At 42.3% G+C, this 18,598-nt stretch overlaps 1 pseudogene; it reads left to right on the top strand.

Moving 5' to 3' along the window:
* Nucleotides 1-1,592: 1,592 nt before the first annotated feature.
* LOC127044732 (ADP-ribosylation factor-like protein 4A) lies at nt 1,593-15,076 on the top strand (annotated as a pseudogene).
* The last annotated feature ends 3,522 nt before the right edge of the window (nt 15,077-18,598 follow it).

Consider the following 18,598-nt stretch of genomic DNA (forward strand, 5'->3'; position numbering starts at 1 on the left):
TAGGTCAGAGTAACTTTTTTTTTCAGAGTGTCTAGTAGACTGTTTCCCATGAGAGAGTGCAGGTAGTGCAGGTTAGCATTGCACCAAACTCTACCAGCTCTCCGGAGGGAAAGGTGGTGATACAGACTTTACCCATCAGTACTTCATTCCTTTGCTATTGGAATATGGCATTACCACTTCTGTTCATCTGGATTTGTTTTCTCTCAGAGCTGTGAGGCTGTCTGAAATGTGTGCAATTTGTTTTCTGTGAACTTAAATAATGAGTGTTTCTAATAGAGCGAGGCATTTGGCTCTATAGCCGGGTGGAGGAGTTCTGGGTTGATTAAGCAGTTTACAATGCTTCCTCCAGACCTGACTGCAGGGAAGAGAGACTTGCATCTTAATTCAGTGCACCACTTTCTCCTCCTTCCCTATAAACACAGCTACAACTGAGGAAGCAGCAGCTCTAATGCCAATCCCAAACATTCAAAATCATGAGTCAGGCCCCCCAAATCATGACATTGACTTAAAAATCAGAAGGTAGGGTTTTTTTGTTTTTGTTTTTGAAATAGTGCAATTTGCTTCTGGTTTTGAGTCTTTAGAGTTCAGGATTTCAAATTTTTCTGTATAACCATGAGGGTGAGAAATATACTTTTTTTTAAGTGGGAGCTGAAATTTTCCTGTGAAAATTCAGGGGCGACTCCAGGCACCAGCGCTCCAAGCACGTGCCTGGGGCCGCAAGCCACGGGGGGCGCTCTGCTAGTCTCCATGAGGGCGGCAGGCAGATTGCCTTCGGCGGCTTGCCTGTGGAGGGTCCGCTGGTCCCACGACTTCAGCGGACGTCCCATAGGCATGCCTGCGAGAGGTCCGCCAAAGCCGCGGGACCAGCGGACCCTCCATACTTGGGGCGGCAAAATGTCTAGAGCCGCCGCTGCCTGTGATCACCTGGCTCCATAAGATGGGTCTACACAAAATAATGAACAAACAGACATAACACAGAAATCACGGGAGTGAGCAACATTGTGAATGCATCAACAGGACCTGGCTGCCAAACCTTCTCAAAGAAGCACTTCAGAGTGAGTCACTTCTCTGAGCCTGCTCACCCTCTGAGCAAGTCCTTGCAAGTGAGGCAGGTCTTCCTTCAAAGAAGTGGGTCAAAAGGAAAATGGATGGGTGATACCCACAAATTTCAGATGATTTGAAAGGACTTTTGAATTAAACTTTTCTTTGCCCACTTTCTCTACTCTTTCAATGCTAAAAGGCCCTATGGATCAGAACGTAGCCTCGAAAGCTAATTAATGTTAATTGATCATTTTGGCTAATTGTCAGAAAAGCCAGTTAATGTATGTAAAGCTATTAGTTTTCCGACATACTACCACTAAACTACAAAGCAACACTTCCTGATGTTCCTCTGTATTTCATACTTGCCATTTGCTTTATTTCTGATGGGTATCACCTCTTGGCATTTAAATGCAGACAGTACGATTAAGGAAAAGTCTATACCTTCTACCTAAAGTTTTATTTAATATAGTTCTTCCTTGATTTAGTCTCTCTCTTAATTAAATGATAAGATCTGACTCAGCAGCTTACCCAGTATATCCTTTTATATAGCGATGTGGGCTCTTTCCATAGCTGAAAGAAAGGAATGTAATGTACGACAGCCTTACAGCTCCACTTATCTGAGGTACTCTGGTGAGAAGTGTCTCCTGCATGGGTATTTTGGTATATGTATGAGACATTGGGCTTGATTCTCCACTGAGCTGAGCAGAGGTAAGTTGCAGTGGAAAGAGCGGGGGGCGAGGGGAGGGTGGAAGGGGAGAAGCCTGTCACTGCTCCTTCATTCTCAGCCTGCCCTGTCATAAAATTGTAGATCATCAGTTTGACTTACATTCCAGAGTCCATAAGGCCACAGAGAATCACGTGTAAGAGATTCAAGCTGCCATCCCCTTTCACCTCCCCATTTCCTGCCTTCCATTATACCTGCTGGCAACATTGAGGTGTAGGAGGCAACAGTATTTGGTGGCAGAGCTGGCCAAGGAGGTAGTGGAGTGCACCTGATAGCCTCCCTAACTGCCCTTTGACTCCATGCTACTCTTCCTAACTCTCTTCTCAAATACCCACAGGCCCCAGAGTAACCTGGGAAAGAGAATGGTGATTCCCATTTGAATCTGATTGGTGTTTAAAAGACTGGAGCTCTTCCCTGAGACTGGCCAGTTAAAAGGTCCCCAAGCATTAGCTCACCTGGTCTCCAGGTGCTTGGTGTATCTCACCGTCCCTTTCCAGGTGATGTGTGGCCTTCAGAGAGATTCTGTGTGGAGGGAAAAGTGACCTGTTGTGAACCAAGAGGAATCAGGAATCCTATTGCCTTCTCTGCAGCTACCCACAATACATGTACATTCTGCCACGATATTTAATAATGACTGAAAAATTACTCATGTAAACTGTGCCTGCTGCCTTTCTAATACATACAGAACATGCAGCTTTGGTGTTATCTCAATGGCATCTGTACTAGATAAAGTACAATCTCTGATTGGTAACAAGCAATTGAACATCACATCAAACAGAATTAAAATACCCCGGCACGTACTCTCTCTTTCATCCCAGTCAATATGGCACACGCTGTGAATGCATTAACAATGCTGGCTGCATTGATCAATGTCATTCTCTCAAAGAGACATCATGCTGTGGATATTAAAGTACATTGAAGAGACTGTAAAATAGATTATAATTATAATACAATTAATTTTGGACTTTTCACTAAAAATTATTGTGAACACCATGGCATCTTACTGCAAACTGTTTAGCAATGATGTTTCTACATTAACTTGAAATTAATTCAGTAAAGCTTCCATACTGTGTGACATGATTATTTTCTCAATTCAGTAAACACACTGCTGTTTCCAAACGTAACAGTTCCTCTCTCAAAAGGAGGAAAACAACTATTTTTCATTCAACCTTGGACGTGATTTGAAAAGACGTGTGTGTGCAATTGCACTTTATCTAACATGTACGTCAATGTAACAGTTGTGCATATGGTACAAATTGTGCCTGTGTGTAACCTATTATACATCTACCCAGTCATTTGTTCATGCCAATACCTGATACAAATAGAAATACCATGTCTGTAAGTTGGGCACACACAGTTTTATATTCTGATCTCGAGAATCAGCCCATGTGGTGCAGAGAATGGAGAATGAGAGTTCTCTGTCTCAGAAGGGCACCGATCCCCTTTCAGATGATGTCTGTTCAGTTATGTACAGCCCTTGACTAATCATCATTTATGGGGCTTTGTGATGCATAGGGGGCGGGAGGAATAAAGGGAAAATGTAGTTATAGGTGACTTAGAAAATGCTAGAAGGAATCAATAGGATCCTCAAGGCTTTGAGAGAGGCTTTGAAATCCCTTCCTAGGTAGAAAAGGATGCAGGGTGTGGACTAAGTGGACTTTATGGTTGATTCCATCCATGAAATATGCAGCCAGTATAACATGTACAATGTGAAGATCATATGCCTTTTGGGTGACTGATATCATGTCTGTCTATATTTTTATGTCACCTCTTATCCAACTTAGGTTGAAATTGCTCACATCAGAGGAGTTCCCTGTTAAATCAGAAGAGTTCTCTGTTAATCATGTTTCTTATGGACATGCCTAAGGACCACCCAAGAATGGGTCTGCATCGTGTGAGGCGCAGTACAAACAGAGTATTAGTGGCCAAAAGAACTTGCAATCTAAATAGAAAAGACAGACACAGGGTGGGGATAGGTGTATCACACACAAGCAGAGCGAATGATGATGGGAGCAAAGATCATGTTAGTGCCATAATTTTTTTGGGTGGTGAGGGTGGAAGTGGGCTTAGTTAGGAGGGGATCAGCTAAATGGAAAGAAAAGTGAAAGGAGAGGGAACATTGAAGGGAAGCAGTGTGAAGGGGACACGTCTGTGTCTTGTACTTATCTGCACTATGCACATGCAGAGAGCTGAATAAATAACAATAATACTGAGTCCCCACAGATCTTTGGGGCTCGGAGCACTCCCTGCTTAGCAAAGAGCTGTTCTCTAGCAGTGCTTCAGTCCTAACTCTGTCCATGTGCTTTGGGCAGGGCAAGGAGTGGAGTGCAGAGGAGTAGAAACTGAAGCAGAGAGGCAGAAGGAAGCGGGGGAGTAATTAACTGGGAAGGAAGGGAGAAAGAGAACAGACATTATGGGAAGAAGATAGAAGAGCATCAAATGGGAGAAGAAGATATTGTATTCAAATACAGACACATTCAGGTGTAAATTTCCAGTTCACCTTTCTTTGTGGTCTCAGTTTTCATTCATTATTATGGGCTTGCAAAATCAGTAAGTGATGAACAACCTGTGCACTTCTAGCTACTTGAGCCACAATTCAAATGTGGGTGCAATAGCTAGAGTGTACATTTTGTGAAAGTAGATTGCCTCTATGGAAAGAAGGGCGGGTTTGATCTGGATTCTAAATTCAGGAGTATTTGGAATCCAAGCCTTCTTTCTAATTAAAACAGAGTGAATTTTAATACTCATCCCAAGCAGAACTACTCAAAAATCAGAATGTAAAATCCAATATTTCAAAATTTTGTTTTCATCCTGAATCAGGACAGAAAGTCAAAATATTGAATTTTTCTGTGGATAGAAACTTTAAAAAAATGATTCAGAAATGCCAAAACATTTTGTTCCAGCTTGGTCCAATATGAATCTGTGTTCCCTTGAGCTTTGTCGTGCCCCATGGGAATTGTAGATTAGGGGCCTTGTGTCCATTCTGTCCTATAGATTGGGCCCGCTGGCTGGACTACATCTCCCATGAAGGACTATGGGCATATGGCTCCAACAATGTACTACAGATTGGTTTGACATGATTTGTTCTTGACAAATCCATGCTGACTGTTACTTATCACCTTATTACCTTCTAGGTGTCTGCAAATTGATTGCTTAATTATTTGCTCCATTATCTTTCTGGGTGCTGAAGTTAATCTGACTTGTCTGTAATTCCCTAGGTTGTCCTTATTCCATTTGTAATAGATTGGCGCTATATTTCCCTTTTCCAGTCCTCTGGAATCTCTCAATTTTTCCATGACTTTTTGAAGATAATCGCGAATGGCTCAGATATCTCCTCAGTCAGCTCCTTGAGTATTCAAGGATGTATTTCTTCAGGCTCTGGTGATCTGAAGACATCTAACTTGTCTAAATAATTTTTAACTCGTACTTTCCCTATTTTAGCCTCTGATCCTACCTCATTTTCACTGGCATTCATTATGTTAGGCATCAAATCACCACTAATTTTTTTGGTGAAACCTGAAACAGAAATGTCATTTACCCTTCTGCCATTTCCACATGTTCTGTTATTGTTTTTCCATCCTCAATGAGTAACAGGCCTACCATGTACTTTGTCTTTCTCTTGCTTCTAATGCATTTGTAGAGTGTTTTCTTGTTTCCCTTTATGATCGCTAGCTAGTTTAATCTTGTTTTGGGCCTTGGCCTTTCTAATTTTGTCCCTACATACTTGTGTTATTTGTTCATATTCATCCTTTGTAATTTTCCAACTTTTGTGCATAGTATTAATATATATAAATGTGTTGGGAAGTTATGTTATTTTCCCCACAATTCTGTGCACTCATGTCAAGCATTCCACAACACTTTGCAAGGCTGAAGTCAGGAAGCCTGTCAAAGCCAAGATATATGAATGGTTGCATAGTCTGGGATGTACCTTTATGCTCAGTAGGTTTGAAATGTAGTATCCAAAACAGAGAAAAGAAAAGTCCAAAACAAGATTGGGTTGGATTTTAATGATATGTGAAGAACTTTATAACTTGTACAATTATTCTAAAATACTACTAGCTGAAATGTGTATCTTTGAAGCACAAGCACACCTTCTCTGTAAGGTGAACATGCTGCGGGATAGGAATTGCTTCCCAGAAGAAGGGTATGTACATTTCCTCTTCATGTTGTACTGCTTTGTCTTTAGATAATAAATTTAACTAAGTTCAGTTATTTGATCTCTTGGACATTTTAAGAATGAACCATGAGAGTAGTCAAATAATTGACAATATCTTTTAATTTTTACTGTGTAACAGATAGAGTGGAGTATTATGGCATCCTTCAAATCTTTAATCAATATCACAGCAACAGCAGCAACATTAAGTTTCCTAGATGTGTAAAGGGCTATACTTTGCATGATATTATTTAACTGCCCTTCTTTCCTGTACTCAGAGAAAAGCGTCTTGGCTTCTGGGCATTTTTTCAATGATTGGCAAAATCTTGTAAACAGAGTGAATCTGTCTTGAGCACTTGAAACAAACCTTAATATATCAGTATCTGTGCTTCACCATCCAGCATCCATTAACCTTTCTAATTTTTATTCTTCCATATTGTCTCTCTCAATATTCTTGACTTTAGAGGATTAGAAGGGTGATGGCTGTAGTGTTCCCATGCAAAGCCAAAACCATGTCCATGTATTGTTCACTTCTGAGTTATTTTGTTCCTCCTGGTTTAATGGAATTAAAAATTAGATGATTTTTTGAGTGTTCTGGTGGCCATTTTGGGACTATTCATGTTTCTGTTCTAAGCTAGAATCTTCTTCACTGTCAGGCATTCCATTCCAGCCATGTCAAATATTGATGAAAAATTAGAACCTTATTCTCCGTGCTCTGCTCTGACCTTGTGCAGTCATTCACATCAGTGCAAAGTGGGTGTAAATTGCTACCAGATCCAAACGTTAGTGCTTTACTCCAAGTTCAAGCTGGTGTGAATGATTACACATGGTGCACGGTCATGAAGATTCATATCCTTGAGAAAGAGTTTGTCACTTTAAAATTATAGAGGATCAGATCCTCAGCTGGTATAAATCAGCATAGCCCTTACTGGAGGCAATGGAGCTATGTTGATTTACAATTCCTGACCCTGATGTTCCACAGAGACAGAGCCCATCTATGTGTCCAGACACTGCTGGGTTCTACATCTGTGGAACTCCAGTTCTGAGGGGAAGGCTTCCTCAAGAGATACCATAGTGCTGCTTGCCTGCTGCCCAGGACTCAGTGTCAAACTCTGACTGTTCTCTGCTATCCACGACACGAGAGTGCTGAGATATAAAGTTGTGGTGAGATAGTCCTTGTTATGATGTTTCTGCCAGAAGAGAATGGGCTGTCCTCCAAGAGGCTGAAGATACACTAAGCTCCCTGCTGACAATCAGAAGTACCACAAGACCCTCACACAAAATGTTTTTGAAGGCTCCTGTTGAGCCCCTGCTGCCAGGCTCCTTTCTCTCTGCTGACTCAATGAGTGAATGAAGCAGTAGTCTTCTCATTCCCTGTATGATTAGAGAGAGAGAGGGACTAGGACCTGCCTTGTCACATGCTATGAACTCTTCTAGTGCGCTGGGCTGATACTTCTAAGGTTTGACAATGCTGGTTCAGAGTTCACCTCCACAGGAGGAAGACCCTTTCTGTGTGGATTTTGCCCATCATATTTACCCAGAGATCAACACCAAAAGCCTCCATTTTCCCATTGTTGTATGCAGTATTGTTGTAGCAGTGTCCATCACAGGCTATTAGAGACACAAAGTGGGAAAGGTAATATCTTTTACTCAACCAACTTCTGTTGGTGAGAGAGACAAGCTTTCAAGCTACACAGAGCTCTTCTTCAGGTCTAGGTAAGGTACTAAGATCTTGTATTTAGCTGTGACATGCTTAGTACCTTTCCCAGACGTGAAAAATAGCTTTGTAGCTAGAAAGCTTGTTTCTGTTATCAACAGAAGTTGGTCCAATAAATGATATTACCTCACTCACTTGTCTGTCCATTTTCCCAGGCAGTTAATCCTTTGTTAAGACTGAGCTATTTTAGTGATGTACAAAAATGAGATATTTGGGATGAACAAGTTCTCAAAGGATGAACATTACCTGCTGATAGGATTGTTAAAGTAACTGATTATCTCCATATCTCTGTTAGCTATTCCTGGGCTACCGTCACCATCTATGTACCAATAACAAGATCAAGATAAGCATATACATGATTTGAAAGTGGACCCTGCTCTTGCCATTCTGGGTTTTGGGCATTCCTTCCCTTTTTCTTTCTTTTTTCTATACCCTAACTCTTTTCTCCCTTCTTCACTTCATTTCTCAGGAAGCTTCAGTTAAAAGTTGTATTTGAAAAGGGGCAGAACTGGACTTATTCTGATGCTTTCTGATGGGGTTTTCCAGAGTGTAGGACCCGGCACTGGGAATGCCTTGCCTCCCTCTTTGAGTAGTCATGATCTCTGAAGCGGGCAGGGTTCAGAGGTGTATCTGCCTACTATGACCGCTGCTCACCCCATCCTAGAGGGACTACCTCCAGTGAGAGAGGAAAGCAGTGTGTTTCCCCACTAACCCATTCCTGCATCAACATGCTGAGACTTCCAGTTGGGATTGTGGCTTTCATGATGTGGAGAATTGTCTCATTAGGAAGTGAACTGTAAACACCAACTCACTTCAAACAGCCACCAAATGGCACTGATTCATAGTTGCTGCCATCCTGCACTATACTGGAACAAGTGAATTAGAGATGGAAAGTGCCTTAGCTCTTCACTTAAATAGTTAGGCCCTCCAGTCTTCCTTTTCTGATAATAAACTCTTGTAAGACTAATATAGTTAAACTGTTTTTATAGCTGACTCACATCTAATCTTTGCTTTTCTCAGAACATGAGAACAGCCATATTGGGTCAGACCAAAGGTCCATCTAGCCCAGTATCCTGTTACAACAGTGGCCAGTGCCAGGTGCTTCAGAAGGAATGAACAGAACAGGTAATCATCAAGTGATCCATCCTGTCACCCATTCCCAGCTTCTGGGACACTTTAGAGCATGGTTTTGCATCCCTCCCCATCCTGGCTAATAGCCACTGATGGACCTTTCCTCCATGACTGTATCCAGTTCTTTTTTTAACCCTGTTATAGTCTTGGCCTTCGCAGCATCCTTTGGCAAAGAGTTCCACAGGTTGACTGTGCATTGTGTGAAGAAAAACTTACTTTTCTTTGGTTTTAAACCTGCTGCCTATTAATTACACTTGGTGATCTTTAGTTCTTGTGTTATGAGAAGGAGTAAATTATACTTCCTTATTTACTTTCTCCACATCAGTCATGATTTTATAGACCTCTATCACATCCCCAATTAGTCGTCTCTTTTCCAAGCTCAAAAGTCCAAATTTTATTATCCTTTTCTCAGAAGGAAGCTGTTCCAGACCCTAATCATTTTGTTGCCCTTTTCGGTACCAATTCCAATATATCTTTTTGGGATGGGGCAACCACATCTGCACACAGTATTCAAGATATGGGCTTACCATGGATTTATACAGAGGCAGTATGATATTTTGTGTCGTCTTATCTATCCCTTTCCTAATGATTCCCAACATTCTGATTGCTTTTTTGACTGCCGCTGCACATTGAGTGAATGTTTTCAGAGAACTATCCACAATGACTCCAAGATCTTTCTTGAGTAGTAACAGCTAATTTAGATCCATCATTTTATATGTATAGTTGGGATTATGTTTTCCAGTCTGCACTATTTTGCATTTATCAATACTGAATTTCATCTATCATTCTGTTGCCCAGTCACCCAGTTTTGTGAGATCCCTTTGTAACTCTTCACAATCGGCTTTGGTCTTAACTACCTTGATAGTTTTGTATCATCTGCAAATTTTTCCATTTTACTGTTTACTCTTTTTCCAGATCATTTACGAATATGTTGAACATACTTGTCCTGGTTCAGACCCCTGGGGGAAACCACCATTTATCTCTCTCCATTCTGAAAACTGACCATTTATTCCTACCCTTTGTTTCCTATCTTTTAACCAGTTACTGATCCATGAGAGAACCTTCCCTCTTATCCCGTGACAGCTTACTTTGCTTAAGAGCCTTTGAGGGACATTGTCAAAAGCTTTCTGGTACAGAAGCTGATTAAAATGATAGGTTACATACCACAGTTAGTAGTTCTGCAATTTCACATTTTTGTTCCTTCAGTACTCTTGGGTGAATACCGTCTGGTCCTGGTGACTTATTACTGTTTAGTTTATCAATTTGTTCCAAAACCTCCTCTAATGACACCTCAATTTGGGACAGTTCCTCAGATTTGCCACCTAAAAAGAATGGCTCAGGTTTGGGAATCTCCCTCACATCCTCAGCCATTAAGACCAATGCAAAGAAATCATTTAGTTTCTCTTCAATGGCCTTATCTTCCTTGAGTGCTCCTCAGCCCACCACTTTGGCATTTAATTTCAGGAACGGGAGCTACACAAAAATGAGGAAGTTAGTTAAACAGTAATTAAAAGTACAGTGCCAAAAGTGAAATTCCTGCAAGCTGCTTGGAAATTTTTAAAGACACCATAACAGAGGCTCAATTTAAATGTATACCCCAAATTAAAAAACATGGTAAGTGGACCAAAAAAGTACCACCGTGGCTAAACAACAAAGTAAAAAAAACAGTGAGAGGCAAAAACTGGAAGTTAAATCGTATTGTGGAAAATAGAAAGGGGCATAAATTCTGGCAAGTAAAGTGTAAAACTATAATTAGGAAGCCCAAAAAAGAATTTGAAGACTATTTAGCCAACGACTGAAAAAGTAACAGCAAAAAATTTTTAAGTACATCAGAAGCAGGAAGGCTGCTGAACAACCAGTGGGACCATTGGACAATTGAGATGCTAGTATTACCAAGTGGTACAGCTATATTCAACTCTTGGACCAGATCATGTGGTCCATTCCTTCAACTTGTCACCATTCATATGCATGCAGTACTAAATGTGTCTCTCTTCCTCTGTTTATATGCCCCCTCCTTTTTTAAATTGTGCTGTAGTTTGCTTTACACAACACAAATAACATAAAGCAGTAATATTCAGAGGTTACTAACACCGCATAAATATTTATATGTGCCTTGTATTGAAGTCTCTTCTCCAACTGCATATATACATATGTATAATGTGGATCTTTGTACATTGTCATATAAAAGAACAAATAGAGATAAGAGAGACACATTTTCTTTCATTTAATACACCCATATCGAAGGGCATCACTCCTATTTTTCCTTTGAAGGTTTGCACTTTTGTTGACTTTTAGTTCTCTGCACACATTGGGCTTGATAGTAAAGCTACGTAGTACACTAGTCTTCCACCTCAGGAAACGTAGGTTCAAGTTCTGATTTTGATCACGCATGAAAAAGGAGCTTAGTGGTTTCATCATGCTCTCTAGTGGTTGTTGGTCTGCTGAACAATAGGCATTCTATGCTTGAGAGGGCCAGGACTGAAAAAACATGCCCAGAGCTGCATGAAGAAATGCTCTCTGGTCAATTTCATTAATCTCTCATTTATAGCATCAAAGTGTAGACATCTTTTTTCTACACTCACAAAATTCTTTTTTGCATAACTTCACCAGCCATACATTTCATGCACTTTTACCAAGTCATTTTACTGTCATTTGTGAGTGAAGATTTCTGATAGTCCAACCTCCAAAGTTCTGGATAATCACCCAAAAGTCTGAATATTTACCAAAGGTCTTGATCCAAAGACCTTTGGGGTCAATGGAAAGAGACTTGTTGGTGTCAGTGAACTTTGAATCAGAGCTGTGGGTTTGTAAATCTGGTCTGGAAAGCTCACGAGACTAGGCTTTTTTATGCATTCTAACATTTCAGCTTTGGTCTGGGGTGGATCCTTGAAGGTAAAAGTTGAGAATAATAATAATTAGTTAATATTAAACTTTTTTCTCATTTTTATTGAGTGAACTTATTAGCAGTTCAAAAAAGGTTTGGTTCAAGTTATGTGTGAAGGTCCAGATCAGGATTACTCAAACTACTTGCCCATTCCTGTTGATAGTTCAGTGAAATTTGAACTGAGATTATCTTGTGGTAATAGCTCTGGCAGAGAATTATTAACCCATTTATTAATCTCCAAGAAAGAGTTGGAAACAGACAGTAGCCTCATTTATCAATATTACTTCAGATTATTTCTGAAATATGCCTAGATGTGTGGAGTGTTGCACTGATGAGTTGCAGAGATGTGGAGGAGTCAGTGCTGCGATTTCTCCTGTGCTGGGGTCAGGAGCATTTGGACATGGGGACACTGGTGCCAGGAGGCATGGGCTGCCTTGGCCTTTGCCAATTGCCTGCCCACTGGAAGTCTGGCTCTGGTGTGGCTGTGACTCTGCCATCTCTGAAGAGTACCCGTCTCTGCTGCTTTCAATGGCAACCTGCTGTCACCCTTCCCTCTGGCAACGGGAAAGAGACTCTTGGAGCAGAAGCTGATCTTTTCTAGCCTGTCTGCTTTCCAGTGCTTTCACATCATGATCCTGGGGCTCAACTCTGCTGATAACATAACAGCACTCTACAGGCTGCACTTCAATGAGTTGGTCAGCACCATCCCAACTAAAGAGTTTAACACAGAGAACGTCAAAGTGACTCAGGGAACTTAAACAGTCACTTTCCATTTCTGGGACACAGATGGCCCAGAGAAACTAAGGCCCCTGTGGAAGTTGTACACAAGGTGCACAGATGACATTGTGCTTGTGGTGGACTCTGTCAACACCAAAAGGAGGGAGGAAGCCAACACAACTTCATAATGTTACTAGGGTATCAGAAATTTAAGCAGTGTCTGTCCTCCTAGTTGCTAACAAATAGGAGGTGAGGAAGTCCTTCTTTCTCAGCAATTAAAAAGGTGTTATGAAGGAGTGAGCTGAGCTCTTCCACACCACGGCATCTGCAGCCTACCTGTGCCATCATACGGGATGGACTCGAAGAGGAACTCGATGAAGTACAATTGACTCTGACCTTTAATTATTTTTTTTTATTGGCAAATCATGCTTTGAGTACATTTATTTATTTAATTTCATTCCCTACGTTAACATTCCATTAGATCTGCATCCTTGATTTTACTCTCTCCCTCCCTGATTACCTATTGGAGGAACTGATCCAAAGCCCACTGCAGTCAATGGGAATTTTCCATTGGTTTCAATAGACTTTCGATTGGGCCCTTTGGCTCTAATCAACAGGAAGTACTTCTCTCTGTTGATGAACCGTGGATTATCTGCAAGCCATCTTGGCCGTCAGACTGGCTCCAGCTTTTGACCTTCGACTGAAATTGTCCTCAGCAGAAAAACCGCATGGCATATTATGAAAGGCAGAAATGGTAAAGGTCTCTGAAGCTCTAACAAGTTTACAAGATGCCTCTGGTAACAAGTATGTGTAACATCATGAGCCAAGAAGTGCTACATTAAGCCTTCGACACCATCATCCAGGATACCAGAGAAGGCAAAGTTCTGACTAATCCAATTGTCATCTACTGCATAGCAAATGGGTGACTGCATCCAGGAGCGTACTTTGTGAATCTTGTTAAATACAGGGGTCTTTGGGCTGGAACAAGTTCTGAAACAAACATATTTGATATGCCATTGCCCATTGAGGATAAAAGTGTTTGAGGATTATGCATTGTGGAAAACTAAATACTTAATGATCAGTTCTTTGCCACTGTAGGGTCCTTGGCCATTGGTGCACCAGTCCATCCTGTTCTCTGCCTGTGGCACATAGAAGTTTAGTTTCCTGAGGGCTGTAATACTTTGTTCTAATGCCCATTGTTGGGTTTAGTGTGGGGATCCTGGGTGGTGTTGGTTGCCTATGATATATAGGAGGTCAGGTTAGATGATCTGGTGGTGCCCTCCAGCCTTACATGGTATGGGTATGTCAATACTGCATCTGGGAAGGAACCTACCAGCTCCCACATATCTGTGTAGTGGAGCCCATGCTAGTGCTCTAAAAATAGTTGTGTAGATGATGCTCTGATGTTGCAACTGGGGATCTCATGCCCACCCCTTAGGCTTCGGAGCCTGAGCTCTAGCTCAAGCTGCAACCTTGCTCCCAGATGCTATGATGTAAGAATTAAGAGCTATCTCCACCCATGCCTCTCAACCTTCCAGGCCTAAATCTGGGATGCAATATGGGACAAAGACTCCAAGTGAAGGACATCAGAAACTATTCTTGCAGAAAACTATAACTCTTCGTTACTTCTGATGTAAATTTTCAAGTATGAAAGTGATGGGAGTGGAATGTAAGCAACTTTGGGACCAACGTCAGTGATCTCCCTCGAAATGAGGGACATTAGAGGGGTATGTATACAGTGGACTGCTAACTAGCAGAAAAGCGCCAATAATTGCTTGGAATATTTTTTTTCCCCACAGATTGCAGGCCTGTGCTACCAGAGTAGGAGCTTTGAGTTTTTGTGCCCAAAAGTAGGTTTGGTGCATCACTGTACATTCCACTGCCAGTGAGTCACTTGGGGAATGTTGATTCGAGGAAAGGAGATACTGCACCGTGTAAATTATAGTATTTCTGCAATTCCCTCATTCAAACAGATATTTCAAAATGTGGATGCTGTAAGCAATTTGTTATATTGCTCACTGGTTATAAATAATTTGTCCACATGATGCATGTTTACAAAAGCCAGTTAGAGTGGACTGTGATTTTTAGGGTATCATAATTTCAAAGGAGAAAGCTTGCTTTATAATCTCTTTCCCTCAAATGCGTTTGGGGAGGGATTACCTCAGGGAAATACAGAGGAGTCAGCAAGAACACACTCAGCAATTACTTTAATATAATCAAACTATCAAATTACCTAGGTGGCAGTGTGAAATATTCCCAAACTGGTTTCCTGATGACAGATTACAAGAATGAAAATATTTCCAGGTTTGTATCATCTCACTTTCAGCTGGATTTAAAGCTAGGGAACACTATTTGTTTTCTAATTCAGGTTGAGTTTCAATATGAGTAACAGATGAATATGATAGAAATCAGAGGCGGACAAGATCTGTTAGGTCAGTGAGTCCCTCCCTCTGCCAATATATGTCCTTTCTAGTGCTTTTTCCATTTGAATTGTAGGGTTTGATTCTCCCCCCATGTTATTCTTAGACCATGTTGTTGTTCATGATTTACACTAGTGATAGTGAGAGGAAAAATCAAACCTTCGAGGACATAGATCTTGGTCTCTTCGTCCATGCCTTTTGTGCCATGCTGGCAGAGAGCAGCCCTCATAGGGCAGCCGGGGATTCTGTTGACATGGGGGAATTCCTGGGTGGCGTAAAGCCATCATAGCTAGCTAGCTCTTTACCTCCCACTCCTGATTTGATGATTGAAGAGTTAGGATTTATGCCTCAGCTGGAGCTTGGTGGATGATTGGGTCTGTCCATCACACATCATTTGTAACAATTTGAATGGAGTTCAAGGAGACCTTTTATCAAAACCCTGCCTCTATTTTACAAACGACCCCACAGAAAGGCACAAAAGCAACTGAAGAAAGTTTCAAAGTGACTTGACGAAGGACAGGCTGATGACACTACCACCATTGCAGTCTCCATGGAAAACTGGTTTGTTCTAAACAAACTGAAACCGCACAAGGACAAAAATGCTATTTAGAAAAGTAATGGGACCTTTCTGCTACTCAGCCAGGCCTGGCCAATCCTAAATACCATTGCCATAGGGTGAGCCCAGAACAGGGAGAAGCAGCTGAATCATAGGTGCTGGAAAGGAATCCTAAATTTCTCTTCTGGCATTCAATATTGAAGACCTGGTTTTCTACTCCAGATCTGTTTGCGAATGAGGTTGTGTCACGATGCACCGAGGTAGTTGGAAATTGTGAAAATCAAGTCAGAAAACAGGACAGAGTCAGAATTTTGTCCATTCTTAAAAGATCTGCTGCACTCCTTTCCAGCCAGCACAGGATCAGTCAAACATGTTTTGATCAAAATTTCAGATGAGACTAGGTTCTGAAAAACAGCAAAAAACCATGGCAAAAGTACATGAATATCCCAAAGCAGGCAAAGTGTGGTTGGCCTAACTAGTAATTGGACTAGAGGCTCGAGAATTGTGTTTTGGTGTTTTAGTTACAGAATTGCAATGTTTATATTTTGCACAGGATCTGTGCCTTTCTGTGTCCAAGCAATAATATGTATGGAGCAAATAATGTAGGAGTGACTCATAAAACTTCAGGGTTGGCTCCTGCAAATTTTGAGACAGTCACAACAATCCAGGACAACTACTTCCTCAATGGGGTCTTCAGGTGGCAACCAGAAGCCCTCCTCCCTGTCTTCAGAGTCTTTCAGAGACATTTGGCAGACCCAGTTCCCCCATCTCCAGCTTCTTGCTATGGCTATACCCACTCCCAGCTAAGGCACATTGTCCTAAACTCCTGGAGATGACTACCTGACTTCTCCTTGATCATGGAGCATGATGGAGGCCCTGTGCATTTTAAGCATTAAGAGCTGTACTGGGTTCTTTAAAGGTAAATCCAGGCAGGGGTTCTTTGTACATAAGGGCATAGCACCAGTGCTGTTCACTCTGCCTGCAGAGCGTACCGGTGGGAAGAATGCCCCTCGTGGTGCTGGGGGAAGCATGCTCAAAGGCAAGTCCTACTGCTCCCAAGTGATCCTCCCATGCCAGCTGCCAACCTCCAGCCCATGGCCCTGCTCTGCTCCTTTGAAGGGTCTATAGGTGGTGACAATACTTCCCTGGACCTTGCACTCAAGTAACACAAGGTCTGCTCTTATGATCTCTTCCTGTGCAGGTAAGCACAGGGAAAGGGTTCCTTGAGTCTTGTGCACCTGAGAGCATTTTAATAGAGTTCTGACACACAGGATTGTTGGTCTGGGGCTGTTAACCCTGAGACCAGGAGGGCAGGGTTATCTCTACTCCTGAATGGCAGGTGCCAGCATCCACTGGCCATGGTGGCTACTGTTACAGCCATGGTCAGGGCCTAAACATATGAACTTCACAGGCCTCAAGCTTGTGAATTCTCAGTCCTCCTTAGGACTGCTGTTCCATGAGCACTTTTCACTGTGTGATCCTTGTCCCAGCTTTTGTATTCAAAAGTGATTGTAATTGTGGCCCTTTGACTTCTTTGTCAGAAAATTATGTAGGTTCATTTTCTGTTGCTCTCCAAATTGGACATAGCCAACTACTCACACTACAGCAGTGTGAATTAGTGCTCCAGAGACAACCCCCAGGACAGAAATGCCTGTGAAAGAAGAAGCGCGTAGATCAGAAAGCTGAACTGAACCAAGACTTGAGAGCAAGGGCTGCGGTGAGCAGGGAAACGTGAGGATGACTGGAAAACTCAACGAGACATCAAAAGGAGAAATTAAAGTTATGATTTGAAAAAGTAGATTTGAAAGCCCTTTCCATCTGGCTGCACCGATTGCAGTGGAGTGAGGCAAACTGAGAGAAAGCTGTATCAAAAACGGAAATGAGACTTGTAAGACATGAGTTGGGCTAGAGAAATGGTGTCAATTAATTGGGCACTGCAAAGCCTGCCTAAAATTGCTGCCTGAAAGGAAAAGAGACAGTGCTAAGGAGAGAGGGGGAAATAAGAGGGTTAAAAGTTGACATAAATAAAACCCACCTTACTGTAGCTAACCATGCTCCTTCTAGCACCTCAGTATATAAGTTACACTGACTTAGACTTTCCTACACACTACTAGAACTAGAGACAGTATAACTAAGTCTGAGTTAATATAGCATGGTATAAGTTTGATCCTTTTTACATCACTTCTGAATGTACCCTCTCCCACCCCCACCCCACTTCTTTCAGGAGTATGGCAGGTATCCTTAATATCCTGCCCAAATACCACCACAGTCTGCCCAACTCAGATCTCCGTGCAGTGTCACGTGGATACAGTATTCTTCTTCGCATCATGTCCTAAACAACTGAGGCCTATTTCCAAAATTCTACTTCAGAGATGATTCCACTACAATGGTTGTTGAAGCAATCTCTGTATTTGTGAAGCCCGTTGAGATCCTTCAAGGTAAAAGTCTCCATATTGCTGCCAAATATTATTTTGGTTTCACACATTGGAAAATGTTTGCCAATTTCCTGGTCATTGAAAGGGCTACATGACAAGACTAAAGATGAGGAAGCAACTTTAAACAGGATGCTGTAGAAGTTAATCTGTAACAGGTTGTGCTTACCACCATGGTGCCTCCTGTTGGTTGCTCTGGGAATTAGGTCAGTTCTAGTCCTGGAGCACCCTCTACAGGTGGGTTCAAGCCCATTGCTTGCTCTGCTGTCTGGGACCCACATTGCTCCCAGCCCACAGCATCCACTTCCAGGGGAACCAGTAGTCCTTCACCCAGCTTCTCACCACAGTGAGAAACTGCAGCCCCTAGTCCAGCCCCTGGCTCAAGGGCAAACTGCAATCCTTTGACTAGCCACTTCCCTTAGTGGCCAGTGGGGCAAAGGGCAGGGGGGGACAGCCCACCCACTACTCTGGGCCCCAGCCCACGGACTCTATGGCTAGCAGCCACTCACTGCCTCTCCTTACCCTCTGCTGCTACCTGCTTTCTCTGGGCCACTTCCCATAGCTCCAGCACCTACTCAGCCCCTCTATCAAGGCCACAGTCTGGGAGTGAGCCAGCCAGGCTGGAGCTCCACCTACTCCCCTGACCCTGGCCAGCACTGCTCTGTCCCAGGTACTTCTCTCTACAGGCAACCAGTCCTTCTCCCTCAAGCTCCTGGGAGAGACTGGGCTTCTTGCTCCCCTGCAGCCCTTCTTACAGGACCCAGCCTGGCCCTGACTGGCTGCTTCTAAACCTTCCTCTGATTGGCTGGGTTCTGCACAGGCT

This window comes from Gopherus flavomarginatus, chromosome 2 (assembly GCF_025201925.1).
Source record: "Gopherus flavomarginatus isolate rGopFla2 chromosome 2, rGopFla2.mat.asm, whole genome shotgun sequence".
NCBI classification, from domain to species: domain Eukaryota; kingdom Metazoa; phylum Chordata; order Testudines; family Testudinidae; genus Gopherus; species Gopherus flavomarginatus.